The sequence below is a fragment of the Anabrus simplex genome, chromosome 13 (assembly GCF_040414725.1).
Source record: "Anabrus simplex isolate iqAnaSimp1 chromosome 13, ASM4041472v1, whole genome shotgun sequence".
NCBI lineage: Eukaryota > Metazoa > Arthropoda > Insecta > Orthoptera > Tettigoniidae > Anabrus > Anabrus simplex.
The window spans coordinates 56,148,412-56,165,000 of record NC_090277.1 but is presented as its reverse complement, the minus strand read 5'-3'; positions in this window follow the sequence as shown (position 1 = coordinate 56,165,000).

Below are 16,589 nucleotides of genomic sequence, written 5' to 3'. Positions count from 1 at the left end.
CCGGGATTTGAACCACGAAATCCAGCGGTGAGAGGCCTGTGCACTGCAGCCCGAGCCACGGAGACTCTCTTTACCTTGTTGTACTTCCTCTTAAAACAAAAATTCGCACCACGCATATCTCAGCAGCTTTCATATTGTCGCAGGCTTGAATGAGACTGGGTGTTTGGTAGAAGCTACATTTTTCTCTCTAGCCACTGACAAGACACAGATGCTGACGTTCAATATCCATCAAGAAATGACAACAGGCAGATTACGGCATATTACGAAGGCAGTGTAAACAGTGCTCAACACCATTTTATCTAGGTGCCACAATACCCCGCACTCCAAAATTAAGAAGCTGATCTGCAGCACCTTGGGAACCAGTCCGCACATCCACCGGGCGAGATGGCCGTGCAGTTAAGGGCACGCAACAGTGAGCTTGCATCCGGGAGATAGTGGATTCGAACCCCACTGTCGGCAGACTTAAAATGTTTTTCCGTTATTTTCCATTTCCACACTAGGCAAATGCTGGGGATGTATCTTTATTAAGGCCACGGCCCCTTCCTTCCCACTCCTTGAGTTTTCCTATCCCATCGTCGCCATAAGATCTATCTGTGTCGGTGGGACGTAATGCAAGTTATAAAAAAATATCCGCACATTCTGAGGACTTCTGCATTTGCGCTGTGTATGCCGCTCCTGTGTGGAACGATACTGTGTCGACGATACTGCAAGGATAATCTCGGGATGCCTGTATCCAATTGTTGAAATAGCCACACACAACATCCGGAGGGCCACTGGTGCAGACGCTGAGAGAACAAAGTAGGAGAATGGCCATCGACATCCATTCCATGGTCACCTAGCTGCAAGAGCTTTCTTGCTAGGACTCTGCCGCTGGAGGGAACACCGGAGACAACTCGTCTTAACAGATGAAGGAACTCACTGCCCACAGAACTAGCTCCAGGCGTCGACCTACCTTACTTTGTATGGGGGTCCCTCAACCACTTGAGAGTGGGCATCTCCAGATGCAAGACCAACCTGAAGAAATAGGTGATCCTTCCAGGAAACGCAGACACACCGTGTGAATGTGGTGCTGAACAATACCCAAGCCACCTACTTATCTCTCCCCTCCTGGACAACACATGCACATCACAAGATACTATTGGAGGCAACAACAAGGCCATCGCAGCTGCAGTTTTTTTAAAATGCCGACCGGATACGTAATGAATTACTGAATGAGTGTTACAGACCTTTCCTTTCAGTTTATCATTTTTCTACTAGGTTAAAGGCCATCGCAGCAACTTTTCGAACCTTGTGCCCCTGAGTGTTCCAGTGAGCCACGTTGTTAGCTCTGTCTTCTGTAAACAGTTGTATAGCAGCAGCGAGTTTGGATCCCGCAGAGCCGTGGGCAGTAAATATTCCTCCCCCCTTTCCACTGATAAATAAAAGAGCCTTCATCTGCATTGGTTAGAGATTCACAGCAAGCGATGACTGGTCTTGCCTGCTGGGAGGATTTATGTCGCCAGTGCTGTAGTAATTGTCGAGACACACATGTTCCTCAGGATGTTGACAGTATTCTTGCTCCTACTGTATTGTCCATCTCCACCAATCTCACTGGCTTCCCCGCAGAGCGTGCACTGTATTTCTGCTGGGTGGCTTCTAAACTTCTACAGTGTACGCCCTACCAGCGCCATAAAATACATCCTTGAAATTGATTCCCATGTAAAATATACTTCGGTTATGTGACTGTTGTCTGAGGTTTTGTTCTCGGTGGGAAGATCAAAGTTTGCTCTCCTGGTTTATGAGGCCAGAGTATTGAGAGGAGGAAGATTTATTAGGGTTTGTGTCTACTGTAGTTCGAACGTTAACAATGTGTCTTGTGTAACATACCTCCGTCTGTGGACCAGTGGTCGAGTGTCCGCCTTGCTGGATGATTGGCCAGCATCTTGGCTTTCTGTTCTGGGAAGCTCGTGTTCGATTACCAGCCGGTTAGGAGGATTTTTAATCTTGAATGATAAAAGCGAAGTCATCTCCTTACATACCATGATTATTATATTGCTCTTGTGGGAACAAGGTTGCCATATCGAACTGCTCTGGTCAACATTATCATGGCAAAATTGAGGCAAGTTGATGAGTGAAACTCGGTATTTAAGTTCAAGATAAAAGGTAGAAGGTAGTAAGCTGAATATAATATTCATGCACTCCAGGGAATTGAGGAGGGGGAGGGGGGTTACAGGGGCTCAGTTTGATGTTCACAACATAACGGCAAATCAGCGGAACATACATTTGTGAAACTCAGTTTTTAAGTTCAAGATAAAAGAGGAAAGAAAATACGCTGCAAAATAAGCACAACTTGTATTTACTTTGTTTCTTCTTCAGCCTCATCCATAGAGTAAATAAATCACTCCATTAATATTAAAGAAAGATATCGCACACGCAGTCTAATTAATCACATAATACTCACTCAAGACAAGTACATATTGATATAAAGACTAAAAAAAATTTACGAAACACAAAAATGTATGACTTCTCTTACAACAGTTAACCCCTTAACTGGTTTTGACGCCTAAAGGCGTCAACAGCTGTCGCACGAGTATTGGGTTTGATGTCTTTATGCGTTATTGTACTTCTAAATGTGTTCTTGCGTAGGGTTAGCTTCCTATAGGCGTCTGACTATTCTTAATAACTTCTGTCATCTACTATCGTAATTTAAAACAAATTCCATTCATATTAGATCTGATTATTGCTGTCCTATTCATTTTTTTCCGGTCTCACGCCAGTCGGGTAGTTCGCGCCTGTAATTGCCACGTAAGGAAATACCCCAGAAAGTAAATATCGCCGCCCGATGCTCTTCTTTTCTCTTTTTTGTACTGGCTGATCACTGCTGCCAACCTGCCTGGTTACATATTAAAATCATCAGACATAACCATAACAAACTAACCTCAATGTAAACACCGATAATGAATGTTTCCCTACCCTAGTAAATGATAAAAGATAAGATGAAATAAATCAAGATAATTATGAATATCTCCTCAATGAGGAATTAAGGAAATAAACACACTTTCTCACTTAAATTATCTGTCTTTATTTTGATATACAGTAGGCGTACTATAACCATATTCTTGAAAAGAGGGGCGTGTTAAACGATGCAATTTATTTAATAAGTCTTTGCAGTGTGATTTTCGAAAGCTCCAGACATCCAATGACTTCCCTTTCTTTTGCGCGAATATTTCCTTCTCTCTTCAATACCGGTAACCAGTAAGGAGAGAGATTATTGGGCATATTTTCAGCCTGCAGGCTGGTTATATCTTCAAGCTTATCAGGAAACATATAGGAATACTAATGTGCCAAGCTCCGTGAACGGAATTTAGGTCAGCTTTCAAGTTCACTGCGGATTTGAAAATAATAATGTTATAAGTTCTACTGCCAAAATTTCGTCCCGCAAGAGTTATTTCATGTACCGGTAGATCTAGACATGAGACTGACGTATTTGAGCACTTTCATCATTTCACACAAACTATGTTATTAAATGCATTATTCGAACATGCCACAATCCTACTTACCTGGTATTAGCCAAATAGATTTACAATCCCACAGAAAAAGAAAATATGCTTTAAATATTCTCGCAAATGTATCACTAGTGACTTTAACGGCGATGCGGTGGCAACACGCACTTCACGCTAGAGCAGTGATTGAACGTTGCCAACGTGCCAGATTAACGGTAAATGTAAGACGTCGTATCGGCAAGTAGGGTCCCTAAACTGTATGGTTACCGACACTGAAAAAGACCCAACAGCAAGAAAAGTAACCATAAATCAATATCTTAATATTACAGGGGAGAAAGGGTAAGGTTGCACCCTTAGGGTACGTCCTTACACGGTCCGCGCCAAATTCTTTGTAAATAATTTATTTCTGTATATGTACATTGAAATAACTAAATTTGCGAGTTGTTGTCGTTGTTGTTATTCTTGTTACTATGATACAGTTGTTCTGCGAACTCCATTGTCGATGATTTGACAACTTTTTGTAAATTGGTCTGTATATGATGGTAAACTGTTCCGTGTGACGTGATAATAGCTTGATTAGGAAAGACGTTGAATTATCTGAGAATCCGCCGACCGGATGTAGGAATCACTCAAGAAAACGTTGTGTTGTGTGCCTGTCAAACCAGAGGCGACGGGAAACTGTCTACTACTGTGAGGAATGTGACGTGGTACTTTGTGCTTGCCCTTGCTTCCATATTTACCACACTGCATAATTTATGAATGACCTATGAACCAGAAAGTATGTAGAACCTATTGATGCATATCTGAAAACTTGAAAAATGTCATCATAACAATGAGGTAAGGTAAGAGTTATTCTGCCCGAAGGCAGGTCCGAACCTCCGCAGAGGTGTTCCTGAGCCGGAGTTTACGTGCGGTAGGGTGGCCAGTTCCTTTCCGCTCCTCCATTCCCTTACCCCCCACCAACAGCGCGTGGCAACCCATCCAACTCCTGACCACGCCCAATGTTGCTTAACTTCGGAGATCTCACGGGATCCGGTGTTTCAACACGGCTACGGCCGTTGGCGCATAACAATGAAAGGAACATTTTTTAAATTCACTTTTATATGAACACACTGTGTATATGTTTACGGGTTTACAAGAAAAACGGTAATATAACATAAGGCTATTGAATTTCTACTATATCACTCATAATCTCTTGAGTATTTACCCATCTACGCCGGCCCGTGGTGTAGGGTTAGCGTGCCTGCCTCTTACCCGCAGGCACCGGGTTCGATTCCTGGCCAGGTCAGGGATTTTTATCTGGACCCGAGGGCTGGTTAGAGGTCTACTCAGCCTACGTGATTAGAATTGAGGAGCTATCTGACGGGGAGATAACGGCCCGGTCTCGAAGGCTAAGAATAACGGCCGAGAGGATTCGTCGTGCTGACCACATGATACCTCGTAATCTGCAAGCCTTCGGGCTGAGCAGCGGTCGTTTGGTAGGCCAAGGCCCTTCAAGGGCTGTAGTGCCATGGGTTTTTTTATTTATTTATATCTGCCGCATGCTACTGTACCCATTCTAAAAGTGCGCGTTGCGCTGAATAATTACCCACTGGCTGGTTGATGTTATGAAACTATTCCCCAGTTAAGAGGTTAATAAGCTGCCAGAATTCACAGCGTAACGGATTACGCGTTGCATGTACCAGAGCAACTCAGAAGGAAAATGAAGGAAGGCAAGAAAGCGATGGCTGTTCCCGTCATTGTGCCTCCTCCCTGTGAATGTATTTATGTAATAGAAAGACTTCAGTACTTATTTTAATAACACACGGACAAAAAATGCCTCATCCTGTTTTCTTTCTTTCATAATACAATAAACGTACATTATATATTCCTTAATCATGAGAGGCGTCTAAGAGGGGGTGTGTTCGCTCGTTGTAGGTCCATAAGAGCAGTACTGTTTTTTTTGTTTGTTTGTTGCTATCTGCTTTACGTCGCACCGTCACAGATATGTCTTATGGCGACGAGGGGACAGGAAAGGTCTAGGACTGGGAAGGAAGCGGCCGTGGCCTTAATTAATGTACAGCCCCAGCATTTGCCTGGTGTGGAAATGGGAAACCACGGAAAACCATCTTCAGGGCCTCCGACAGTGGGGTTCGAACCTACTATCTCCCGAATACTGGATACTGGCCGCACTTAAGCGACTGCAGCTATCGAGCTCGGTAATACTGTTTTCTTAACGTGGAATGACCTAGTTTCACAAAGAGGAAAAATCGCATCGGTCTTAATTATTGTGTTGATGGGGTGATAGTACAGTGCCTCATAGGAAACACTGTAAGTATCTAGGTGCAGTGGTGGCTATAAGGGGTAGAAGAGGGCAGTTACCTCCCCCCCCTCCCTCACTTTTTGGAGAAAACACTACATTTTTATACCATTTTAGCTGCTGACACTAGGAGTTATAGGAATGATAAGAAAAAGCAACTTGTACAAGCTCTTTTTTCTTATCAGCTAATTCGTTCCTTAATTTTCCTTAATTATTATTAAAAAACGCTGTCTGTAATTTTTTTGCCCCCACCACTGCTAATTCCCAATCTCTCCTACTTCCTAGGTGTTAATGTAAGGAATGACCTTCGTTGGGGTAATCATATTAACGATATTGTTAAGAAAGGTTACAGATCCCTTCACATGGTATAATAATGCCATGTGGCCTGGTTGATTTGACGTCCGTAAGCGACCTGCGTTTCGTGATAGGGATGAAATGTTGATGAAGACGACACATACATTCAGGGGAATTAACCAATTATGGTTAAAATTCCCGACCGGCGAACGCGGGACCCCTGTGACCATAGGCCAGCACGCCAACCATTTAGCCATGGAGCCGGCCTTCACATTGTTAGGAGGATATTTAGGGGTTGTACTAAGGATGAAAGGGGAGGGCGTATAAGTCTCTGGTAAGATGCCACCTAGAGTACGGTTCCAGTGGTCCGGCCGCGCGGTGTAGGGGGCAACGCGTCCGCCTGTCACCCGGCGGCCCCGGGTTCGGTTCCCGGCTGGGTCAGGATTTTTATTGTAATGATTAATATCCGTGGCCCGGGGACTGGGTGTTTGTGACGTCCTTAATCTTCCTTTCCTCACACATAACATTACACACTACCGCCATTCCAATTAAACGCAGGTTCATACAATATGGTACCAGTAGGGGCAAAAGATCCACATGGGTCGACGCCCCGAACAAATAGCATTAAAAAATTGGTTCCAGTGTATGGGAACCTCACCAGGATTACTTGATTTGAGAACTGAAAAAAAATCTAAGGAAAGGCAACTCGATTTGTTCTGAGTGATTTCTGACAAAAGAGCGTCCGGCTCCATGGCTAAGTGGTTAGCGTACTGGTCTTTGGTCTCAGGAATCCAGGTTCGATTCCCGGCAGGGTCGGGAATTTTAACAATCATTGGTTAATTTCGCTGGCACGAGGGCTGGGTGTGTCGTCTTCATCATCATTTCATACTCATCACGATGCGTAGGTCACCTACGGGCGTCAAAGACCTGCACCTGGCGAGCCGAACATGTCCTCGGAGACTCCCGGCACTAAAAGCCATACGCCGTTTCATTTTTGACAAAATAGTAGCGTTACGAAAATGTTACAAAGTTTGTGCTGGGAAGACTTGGGAGAAAGGAGGCGAGCTGCTCGACTAAGTGGTATGTTTCGAGCTGTCAGTGGAGAGATGGCATTAGTAAACGAATAAGTTTGAGTGGTGTTTTTAAAAGTAGGAAGATAAAGTTGGAATTCACGATGACGACTTGGGGCAAATATACGTTTATAGGAAGAGGAGTTAGGGATAGAAATAATTTACTAAGGGAGATATTCAATAAATTTCCGAAATCTTTGCAATTATTTAAGAATAGCGTTGGTAAACAACAGATAGGGAATTAGCCACCTGGGCGACTGCCCTAAATGCAGTTCAGTAGTGATTGAGATGGGAAGGACGAAAGTAAAGAGCCTAGCACAAGTAACTGGAAACAGTGCCAGACTCAGCTAGAGGCCCTGTGATCACCAACATGCCTCCCAATCTGGAAGACCCTGCGGATTCCATTTCTGTCACCTCTTACGACAGACAGGGAATATCGTGGATGAATTCCATTCCCACCCTCAGTGATGGGTGTTTGACTCAGAACACACCTTTTCATATACACACATCATACTACCAACAACCAACGAAACAACCCTCCACATACGATTACTGTCACGAAGGGCATCCAGCTGCAAAACAAGAAAACGTTTACATATGCGGCACTTTTTTTTTCAAATTTGCTTTACGTCGCACCGACACAGACAGGTCTTATGGAGACGATGGCATAGGAAAAGGCTAGGAGTGGGAAGGAAGTGGCCGTGGCCTTAATTAAGGTCCTGTCCCAGCCAGCATTAGCCTGCTGTGAAAATGGGAAACCACGGAAAACCATGTTCATGGCTGCGGGCAGTGGGATTCGAACCCACTCTCTTCCGAATGCAAGTTGATAACTAAGTATCTGAAACCGTTCGTACTCACGACCTGAACAGGGGGTGGAGAAGAAAAGGAGGAACCACAAAGATAGATTCAACAAATGGTGTTTATAAAATCTATTTAAGAAAGGCAATCAACGCAGAGGAATGACTCCTTTAAAATTTTTCGTTTCACCAATGGTAGGCTATATGCTTCAGTGCATATTTTCTCAAACTAGCCCGGGTAAGTTAATATTGAGTTAGAACCAACTTTAAATAAATATTACATTCATTATCTCAGTCCATACTTATGAGGTCATTCATTTCTTCACATTATTCGCAACACTCTCAAACCTTGAAAAATTCCTATACCTATATATATTTCCATTTTTTTTTCATTCTCGTATTTATAAAATGTGAAGCATGAATTATGCAAGATTTGGTCTCCTTCAAACAAACAAAAAATAATTTTTACTGCATCAGGTGACCATCAAAACTATTAAAACGCCATCGTTAACAACTTTCACTCATATACAAAATGCATCAGTTCAGCATCCAAGTTTTAACTAATATCTTGAACATCAAAGATATTTGATGAAAACGTATGTTTTTCGTCAAAAGCCTTTGGCAATTTATAATGACATCAGAGTAAGTAATACAGACTGTGCGAGTGCTGACGTCACGCCGTTGCTATGCAACTCTGGACAACTCGTTGCTAGGGACAGTACACAGTTTGTTATCCATTTTCAAGAAAACATAACAATAATAATAATAATAATAATAATAATAATAATAATAATAATAATAATAATAATAATAATAATAATAATATGTGGCTATTTGTAGCCTGATGCATCCATGTATACGAAATTGCGTGTTATTGTAGTGGAGGATAGTGCTGTGTAAAGTACACGGATGTTGGGGACAGTAGAAATAGCAAGTCTCCGAGCCAGTGCAATGGCTCGACTAGTGACAAATAGCATCTCCTTCACTGTTTTTAGTGTTGAAAACACCGAGCTCGATAGCTGCAGTTGCTTAAGTGCGGCCAGTATCCAGTATTCGGGAGATAGTGGGTTCGAACCCCACTGTCGGTAGCCCTGAAAATGGTTTTCCGTGGTTTCCCATTTTCACAACATGCAAATGCTGGGGCTGTGCCTTAATTAAGGCCACGGCCGCTTCCTTCCCACTCCTAGCCCTTTCCTGTCCCATCGTCGCCATAAGACCTGTCTGTGTCGGTGCGACGTAAAGCAACTAGCAAAAAAAAAAAAAAAAAAAAAAAAAAAAGTGGTGAAAACATTTCTTAACAAAGCAGGGGTCCCCATGCTCCGAAAAATGTAAACTTAAGCAATTTCCTCAATTGTGCCGAAAGTTGAAGGGCTAAAGGGCTCGGAAAGGCTTCAAATTGTGAGTCTAGGATAGCTTCATCAAAAAAAAAAAAAAATTAAAAAATTCGAAAATCACTTCCGGCCTAAATGCAGGTTAGGAAAAACAACCTAAATCGCTAGTTCCTTTGCTTGTTTTCTTTTTTTATTCGAATCTTACCCAAATTAACTTATTCACATAATTCTTTCTGTAAGGTGTTCCTTGGTTCAATACTCCCAGGCGTTTTTTATTTTTTTCGAAAAAATCCACACCAAATGTAGTTATAAGGTCTTATATGAAACTCTCCATTGACTCACATTAGCTCTCGTAGTGATAGGAAAAGGCAAACTGCTAATCTAATGGGCCGGATAACGATTATTAAGAAAAGGGTTTTAATGTTTAGGAATATATAAAGAATGTGTATTCTCATACATTTTTATATTTACCCAAAATTCGTAGCTCGTATCCCTTGGATGTTTTCAACACTGAGTTGCTTGAAGGGCTAGAACCTGTGGATTTTTATTATACAGTTTTCCGCATTGTTTTGATTGAAAGACATTAGAGAAGTTTGTCACAAGAAGTGGTGCACTTCACACGATATAGATTATCACTTATCAAGACGGTCCATCTTCAAATTGACCCTAATGATCTAACAAGAATATCACTGTCTTTCTTTGTGTAAACTCTCAACACCATGCCAGCTTTCTAAAGAAACAAGATACCAACCCCTGGTCCCATGTTTTAAATAAATAAGTCTGAATATATTTATTTTGTCGTTAGCGTCACCATAACTTGTAAAAGGAGCGAGGGGTCCATGGCCCACGCATCTTAGTTGGGGCCACCGCCTTGTCGATGGTTCGACCGGCCGCCCGCTTGTTACATTGAGCTCTTTGTTTGGGATACGATGATTTGTGGGAGCTGCGGCAAACTAACTTCGAATCGAAAATGTAAAACATAAGGAATACATTACTCTATCTCACGTTGAATATTTTAGATATGTTGATTTATGCGTAATATAGTAACATTAATAATCTACAATATTATTATTTTAAATATATGTCCATTATAGCTCCCATTACTTGATTGGCTTTATTCCCCAATCAATGTATTATGTAAATTATAATTATTAAATATAGTACCAGTCCAGATACAGAATTGAATACTTAAAATCAGATGCGATATATATTCGCTTAGTACTTTTCTACCTTTGGTTACCGAGTGGCTTTCTTTTTGAAACAAGAACGTATTTGAGATTTATGCAAACATATGACTTTCAGCTATATTTCAATTGCACTTTCTGTACAGTCCATTGATTTATAACTGTGATTAGTGAAGGGTAGAATCGCATACAATGCACTCAAAAACATTTCAAATAGAAACTGCTTCAAAACCGTTTTTCGAGTAGGCCTACCATAAGGAATTCTTTATAATATTCCCAAGTACTAACTTTACATTCACGTAAGCAGTTCTCGAATGCTTCACATTTAATCAATCAATCACCTGTCTCCCAGGTGGTAGATTCCCTCTCTTAACAACGAATTTGTGCGTCCAGCCCTTGCCCCGTATCTCTATAGCAGGGCCTCTGTGCACGGTGCAAAAGACGACTTCGCTTGGTTGACCAGAGTGCATGCCTCCCACTCCTCGATTTGGAGCAATATCTCTATCTCTCTCTTTCACCACGCCTGTCTCGCTCGCTCCGCCTGTCTCCCTCTTCCTCACTTGCTCCGTAGCGCTCCAAATCGGAGCCGAGTTGAGCCGAGCTTAGCCGAGTAGCCCAAAGACGAAGCGTTGGTCCGATCCGAGCCGAGTGGAACCGATGCACAGTGCACGGAGCTCTTGCGCCTCGATTTGCACGCGTGAGATTTTGGGCGTTTGAGAGGCCCTGCTATAGAGCAAACCTTTACTTCAACAAATATGGGAAATTTTATTTCCTTCCTTTCTTAAAATTCAGGTAGAGAAATTTAATCACATAATAAGGAAACGATTCAATATAACTTGTGGGAGGGGGGAGGAGAGACCCAGCTTAACACGGGGAAAATAGGCCAATATTCATTCGATTTTTAAATATGCTACAAATGTTGTTGACAAATGCTGCACATATCTCAGTATTAGCATGCTTCCTAGCAATCAGAAGCAACTTCCATTATCACAAATTCACACACAGCTTACGTATTTCCAGTGCTTAATACTACGGCTGGCAATAGTAGTTTAACATTACAACACCGTTATGTACTAATTCACAAGTACGTTAAGTATTAACAAAATTTATACTATGACTACAGTAGATTGAACGGTTCAATTAGCCTACTATTATCTTAGCAGTGGAGGGATGTAATCACCAAAGACTTTAATATTACTTGGATAATCACTATTGCGTGTTTCTGTGGTGGTTGCTATGAGCACGAGAGTCGAACACCTTTCTGAATTACCCTTCTAATAGCAGACAACGAACAGGAAGTTTCACATCATTCGTTGCAACACATGTGAGTAATAACGCTCCGGGAAGAGTGAATTGTTTTCTTTCAATATTTTGCGATGTTCCTCTAGACGGCACCACACAGAGCTGTTGCCGTAGTCCTGGGAATGTGCTTCTCCTGCTCGTATACCTGTCAGCTCTTCTATAGACTTATCTCCATTACAAGGAAGCGAGAAGCTAAATCATTGGCATTCAGGACGCAAGCCACGTTTAGGTTCCGCTGCGCCGTGGGGCTCTAAGAACGAGTCGCGAGGGCTATCGCTACAAGAAGCCTGTGTCAGCGAGTGTTAGCTCAACGTTCCCTGAACAGCCTTCTAAGTAAAGGGTGAGCAGTTCGATCCTAGTCTACAATGACTTGCAGGGCCAACTACAAGACGGTTTCAGGGATGAAAATAATTATTTCAAACTATGATGTAATTACTCTTTCGAGTACGTTCAAAGTCAGAGTTGATCTGCCACTCTCTATATAAGTGACACTGATTATTATTATTATTATTATTATTATTATTATTATTATTATTATTATTATTATCCGCCTCTGTGGTGTAGTGGTTAGCGTGATTAGCTGCCACCCCCGGAGGTCCGGGTTCGATTCCCAGCTCTGCCACGAAATTTGAAAAAGTGGTACGAGGGCTGGAACGGGGTCCACTCAGCCTCGGGAGGTCAACTGAGTAGAGGTGGGTTCAATTCCCACCTCAGCCATCCTGGAACTGGTTTTCCGTGGTTTCCCACTTCTCCTCCAGGCAAATGCCGGGATGATACCTAACTTAAGGCCACGGCCGCTTCCTTCCCCCTTCCTTGCCTGTCCCATCCAATCTTCCCATCCCTCCACAAGGCTCCTGTTCAGCATAGCAGGTGAGGCCGCCTAGGCGAGTTACTGGTCATTCTCCCCAGTTGTATCCCCCGACCCAAAGTCTGAAGCTCCAGGACACTGCTCTTGAGGCGGTAGAGGTGGGATCCCTCGCTGAGTCCGAGGGAAAAACCAACCCTAGAGGGTAAACAGATTAAGAATATTATTATTATTATTATTATTATTATTATTATTATTATTATTATTATTATTATTATTATTATTATTATTAACAAATGCATCGCTATTGGGAAATATCCCGGTGGCAATGGTCACTTACAGTAGTGTTATAATGAAGTAAAGTGAAAACATAGTTAGCCAACAAGAATACCAACAACAATAACTACAACAACAGGAGTGCAACAAGCAATTCCATGGAAAGAAAATATTAATAGTTTAACATTCTAAATCCAGCATCATCAAATACAAATTCACACACAAATTAAGTATTTCCAGTGCTTAACACTACGGTTTACGATACCCTGCGCGGATGTACAAAATATTATCCGCTTCATATCCGCACTTCTTCATCCACAGGCGCATCCCCATCCGCGAATGATTATATGCGGATATTGTAAATATTTAACTACAGTATATTACACCCAAGATATTGAAAAGGATATATCTATTAACACTATACAATAGGCTTGATACTTGACACCAGAACCCCTACAGCAGGGCCTCTCAAACGCCCAACATCTCACGCGTGCAAACTGAGACGCAGAGGTCCTGTGCACAGTGCATCGGTCCCACTCGGCTCGGACCAGCGTGTCGTCTCGGGGCGACTCGGCTAAGCTCGGCTCAACTCGGCTCGGATTTGGAGCAAGTGAGGAAGAGGGATACAGGCGGAGCGAGCGAGACAGGTGTGGGGAAAGAGAGAGACAGCGTTATTGCTCCAAATCGAGGAGTGGGAGGTCTGCACTCTGGTCAACCAAGCAAAGTCGTGTCTTTTTCATCGTGCACTGCGCAATGCACTGGCGCATGCACCCTGAGAGGCCCTGCCTTACAGCCACAGGTTCGTGCAGAATTTCCTTTAGAGACAACAACCGACGTATTTACCTTTGTTCCTTCCTTCCTTCCTTCCTTCCTTCCTTCCTTCCTTCCTTCCTTCCTTCCTTCCTTCCTTCCATTAATTACGGGCAGGAGCCAGTTAGGCTCAGGTCATATTTACGGCTTTATGGTCTCAAGGCTTTTTATATATCACCGTTCTCCCATACCACTGTCAAGGCTCCCCTAACCACAAGCAAAAATAAAGTGAAAGTCAATAAAATTCAATATTTAAAAATTTCAGCACGATATCCGCACTGCCATAGAGTTTTCATCCGCCAAGACACTAACTTCACGGATATTCGCAACCGTGCAGGGCGCTAACTGTAGCTTGAGCTTACTACTATCTTAATATTACAACATCGTCTTATACAAATTTACAAGTACCTTTAGTATTTAAAAATTTTACACTCTTACATTCAGCACAGTAAACACAACACTTTTATGTACAAATTCACACATTAAATAATTCGGATGCCTTTACAGTGGATTGAGCGTTACGTTAAAATATGATACCATCAGATAGAAATTTACGCTCGATTTCAAGAATGCTGGAGCCTATTCTTGAAGCGTCTTACATTTTTGGGACCGCCGGCCTTTTTCTGGTCCATGTCAACGGGTTGAAAAATTCCTTGAGTAGACCTCCTTGTTCATTTGACAGTGGTTGAGACGTTGAAATGTTGCTGCCATATTGTAAGGCCCTTTTGTTTCGAGTGCTTCATGAAAATGTGCGATAGTACGATGGAGTAATTGAAATATGGTTGTGGCGAATTGTGATTGTACTGATGTACCGGGTGAGGTTTGTTAGGGGGAGTATTGACTTGGAGGGTGAGTTTCGTTTTGTTAATATTGATAGAAATTGTTGGAGTAGTTTTGTGATGGTATGAGGAAGTGGAGTGCGATTGGTTGCCATGGGATGTGAAGGGAGACTGAATTTAAGACTTAAGAGTGACGAGGGTTGGTTTTGGAGGTGCGCTCGTGAAAACAAGTATTTTCTTCTGAAGTAATTGCCTTCCTGAAGAAGGAGCAGCCGGAAAATACAGCAGTATGGTTGATGAGGCAGTTACGACACTTCGTCCGCTCCAGCGGTACCGTACATACAGAGTCGTGGTAGTGATTACCACATCTGTTGCAGCGGGTGTCATTGGCACAGTCCGCTGCTGAATAATACAGTTGTAACATGTGGGCCCCTGTAGTTGGGGACGTCGTAAGAGGCGACTTAAAGGAGTTCCAGGGGCTTTCAACTTGGGACCGTGGGTTGGGGACTACGGAGCCCTGAGCTTAGTCCTGCATTGCTTCAACTTACTTGTGCCAGGATCCTCAATTTCATCTATCCTATTCGACCTCCTGTGTTCAACTCTTATTATATTTCGACCCCGACGGTATTGTATATCGAGGCCGAGGGAGTCTTTCATTTTCGGGCCCTTCGTAGCTCTTATATTTCTTTGGGTGATACCTTCATTTTTCGAAGTGTCGCATCTCGTGCACTTTTCCTCCCTGATTAGTGTTAATAGAGGATGGTTACCTAGTTGTACTTCCTCTTAAGACAATAATCACCACCACCACCTGTCGTTGTAACCAGAGAAGGGTGGTTTAGAGGCTTCCTATGAGTGGTACAGGTTCGATTCTTAGGTGAAGAGGTGGTCTAGGTGAAAGAGGTTACCTGTGGTGCGATGGAGTTGTGGGCTGGATGGGTTGGATGTCAGAAGACGTTACGGTTGTTTGGGTGGTTTGAGAGGCTGAAAATTGCTCTTTAACGTACTGTAAACACTTAACGCACTGTTTTATTGATTGGTTGAACTCCGCTTCATATTAATGTAAACACGGAGAGTCAGAGAGAGATTAAGAATCAGCGAACACCAAAATATTTTTTGAATCGTTTCTCCACCTGATTGCTGCATCATGGTTCCGTACTCATCTAAACTAAAATGGCGTCTCTGTATTCCAACTACTAGTAATCTGTCACCATCACGATAGTCTACTGACTAATATATTGGTTAGTTTATAACTGTTAGGGGCTTAAACCTTAACTCTGAGTTATACAGTTTTAACTGTGAATTTGACGGTTCATTCTGTTATATCAAGGAGGGTTAATTTTAACTATAGGTTAAGGCTGGAGTTAAACTGTTAACTAGAGGTTAACTAGAGGTTAACTAGAGGTTAAAAGCAAAATGGCCGCCGTAAATCTTGTAGAGTTGCTTTATTTAGATTTATTAAATGGTGTTCCTAACAGAAATAGGCCTATAATAAGAAGGAACGACTTTCAAATTCTATCTGAGGAACAATTTCTAAAGAGGTATAGACTGTCAAAAACCGTCGTCAGTAAAGTCGTCGATGAAACTGGCGAGAGGTTAGAATACTCAGCTGACCGAAACAGGCCTCTCTCTCCTATACTGAAGGTATTGTCTGCATTAAGGTTCTTATACCACAATGACGTTTCATATATTGGTCGGAGAAAACAAGGGTTATTTTTCTGTCAATTGTCAAGCAGTCAGTGATTCTAACCTCAAAATGCGTTATATAGTTGCAAGATGGCCTGTAACGTGGGCAATGCTATTAAATTTCCTTGTTGTTTCTTCCAATGTCTCCTCCTTTTCTTTTAATTTTACACCGTCAGTCTTCTTGAATTCTATAATGCTTTGGTACTTAGCGGTTAATTCAATAAATTATGTTTTTTTTAAGCAGAAAAATTCGTGCCCCTATTTCTCTTCTGAACTTCTTCCATTTTTCAATCACTGCACTCCGTTCTATCCCGATCACGGAAGAACAATATCTACCACGAAAGTGAGGAAGAGAACGAAATACCGCGCAAGAAATAAACAAAAGAACAACGCAAGAAGTGTGTTCATAATCTCTGATTTTTAGTCACTGCCTCCTTGATCGGTACGGCAGATGTTTCCGGCGAGGATTAATACGGT